The sequence below is a fragment of the Octopus bimaculoides genome, chromosome 6 (genome assembly GCF_046866305.1).
Source record: "Octopus bimaculoides isolate indiv1 chromosome 6, ASM4686630v1, whole genome shotgun sequence".
Classification (NCBI taxonomy): domain Eukaryota; kingdom Metazoa; phylum Mollusca; class Cephalopoda; order Octopoda; family Octopodidae; genus Octopus; species Octopus bimaculoides.
The window spans coordinates 9,900,880-9,904,085 of NC_142933.1; the positions used below are offsets into that span (position 1 = coordinate 9,900,880).

The window sequence follows — 3,206 nt, forward strand, 5'->3', positions numbered from 1 at the left end:
AGTAACAGTAGTAGTATTTGTAGTAGTAGTAGTAGTAGTAGTAGTAGTAGTAGTGGTCAAATATTTTCAACTACCTTCAAGTATATATATCAGTTTTCTTACTGATAAAACTTTAATATTTATTCTTCAGCTAAAGGCGACACATGTGGCAGAATCGTTAGCATACTAGAGAAAATGCTTAGAGGTATTTCGTCCGCTTTACGTTCTGAGTTCAAATTCCGCCGAAGTCAACTTTGCCTTTCATCCTTTCAAAGTCGATAAAAGAAGTATCAGTTGAACATTTGCGTCGATGTAATCGACTCGACTCCTTCCCCAAAGTTTCTAGCCTTGTGCCAAATCTGAAATCAATATTTATTTTTCAGCAGAGCATATTCTAAAATGGGAAGGATTCAGAGAAGATTAGCATAGCCCTGCGCAAAGATGACGCAAATTCCTGAAATTACCCATATTTCTTTAAGACCGCGAGCTAACAGAATCATGAGCACACTGAGGAAAATGCTTAGCGGCATTTTGTTCATCTTCATGTTCTGAGTCTAAATTCCGCCGATGTTGGCTTTTCCTCTAATATTTCGGAATCGATAAAATAGTACCAGTTGAACACTGGGGGGTCGGCTCAATTGACTTTCCTGCTGCTCAGAAACTGTTTGCCTTGTGCCAAAATTTGAAACCAATATTCATTCTTTAGTCAAAGATTATCAAACTTGTGATTAAGCAGACATCTATAAAGGGTACATAAGTCCACATTATATAATGCATGTTTTGAGGAAGATTTGACTGCTAATTCTAGCAAGTCTAGCGTCCGCATAGAGGCACTCACAGAAAACACTGTTGAAGTGGTTTCTGTTGCTATTGTTTAGCATCTAGTTAGCGGACTTATGGTCAAAGGCATTCCAGTTGTGACCATCCAGTCTTTTTCTTATGTTCAGGGAACTTAAAATCTCATTCTCCAATATGTACTTTTCTAAGATGATCAAAATAAATTTGACTGCTATATCTAACAAATGGAATGACCATGTAGCCTCCCTCATTGGTTCTTCTAAAGACAGTTCATTGGAAAGGGCCCTGGCAGTCATCTATAAACGATTACCTGGGTTATTTATTCCTCTGCTCCATTTATTCCTTTGACCTATTCTGGGTAGTTTGAGAAACAAAAATGTTTTTTTTTAATCATTTAACGGTTAAATGATTAAATTTTAACCCAATATTTATGACAATTTAATAGAAATCTAAAGCATTTTATTAATCATATTAAGATCGGAGAATGATTGAATAAAAGCCAGAACTAAAATTAAATTTTATTAGTATAAAACACCATTCCTTAATTACCTTACACTTACATCTTTGTAATTTGGCATCTGAATTTGATTTTACATAATGCATTCATTTAATTGGGAATACAATTAATATTGCTAGCAGAAAGATTGCGAGTCCTTTGTTCAAAATGTTAATTACATGCTGTGAAGTCAAAATGTGTTATTCCACAACTAATTTATTGAATAATTCAGATGAGTTTGAAAAACAAATCAAAACAAAAATTAGTGGATATTTTAGTATTCACATATTTAAAGCAAGTAACACTAAAATACTAACTAGAAATAATTATATGATGGGAGAAGAAAGAAAGAAACTTTCATTTTTCTTTAAAGTACGCAAGTAATCTCTGAAAGATGTGTTTTGGCCTAATTCTAACCTCAGCAACTTAATATAGCCTCAGAGAATGAATTATGTTAGAAATTCTGATCTAATTTTTAATTAAGAAAGCATTCTAACATAGTGTGCGCTGCTATTTTAAGAATCTAATTTACTGTTAGAAGAAAAAATGAACAGATTGAAAGGTTGTTTGTATAGAAAAAAAATAACTAAAGAATGTAACTTAAATAATTATACGTCGAAATGATGACTGGTTCCGGGTACTAATTATCTGATGTTTTAAGTGTGAAGTAGATTTTCTACTGTGAGAAGAACGCATCCATAAGAACAACATTGAGACATACACATATCTAAGTCAGGATTTAGATGCATAATTCATCGTAATGAGTCATCTCGAGACTAGGATAGTAGAGTAGGATTGGGTTGTCAGAAAAATTCATTCGTTGCTTTCTGCTTAGGACTCCATCGTCAGAAGGTAAGAATTTATTCAAATTTCAAAACCCATCAACAAGACTTGTAAAAAAAGGCTAGAACATTCCCCACAAAAACAAAAACAAAAAAGACCTCATCAAACATTCGCATAATATTTGAATTCAAACAACATTGAAAATTAATAAAATGGTTTATTTTTAAAAAATGGGAGTAAACGAATGAATTTATCTTGCATAGCTTTTTCTAAATATTTTTTCCCTCGAAATTCCACGCCCCTAACATAAATAGACTACTCTCAAATCACCTTGGATTTGAACTCACCACGTCTATACAACGCTACGCGTACAATTTTCGGCGCTTCTCTAGAAGCGCACCTCTCCAAGAAAATTACGCCTAATTTATAAAAAAAATTATGAAAATGGGAAATATATCCAAAATAAATGAAGTACCCTCCAAACTTTATCAGGTACCTTGGGGAAATTTAGAACCTCGGTATTTTTCGATGTTGTTGTTGTTATTATTATTATTATTATTGTTGTTGTTATTATTATTATTCAGGTCACTGCCTGGAATCGAACTCGGAACTTTGAGGTTAGCAATGTAAATAATTGTAATATATTATATATAAACTATGCCATTTTAATCCCGAGAAACGCCGGGTATCTCTGCTAGTTTACACAATAATACAACAGGGGACTTTTTAGATGCAAGGAAAATAGCAGTTATGAAAATGCTTGGTTACAGACATCAAGCTGTGTGCCTAAAACAAATGTTGCAGTAACCCATAGCGTAAGACAGTCGTTATATAACAAGGACAACTGCTTGCTATTAATATCTGAAATAGAAAATATAGTACTGGCAGAATCAGCAGGGCATCGCACAAAATGTCTGGCTAAATTTAGTTATGTATGGTTGTTGTGAGTTTAAATCTTAACAAAGCCGACAGTTATGTTTATCCTTCTGAGATGGAGAAGTGCCATTCAAATAGTAAGGTCACTTTATTCGGCTAATCTCTTCTCACGAATGTTTTGAATAAGCCAGAAAATGTTAATATCACAAGCAGTTTTCTTCAACGCATATGATTTATTGAAAGCTGTTCATTCATTACAAGTTGCTCCAAAACT

The 3,206-nt window shown here is 33.3% G+C and overlaps 1 pseudogene; it reads left to right on the forward strand.

Moving 5' to 3' along the window:
• The first annotated feature begins 353 nt into the window (after nucleotides 1-353).
• On the forward strand, nucleotides 354-453 carry LOC128248233 (U6 spliceosomal RNA; annotated as a pseudogene).
• The last annotated feature ends 2,753 nt before the right edge of the window (nucleotides 454-3,206 follow it).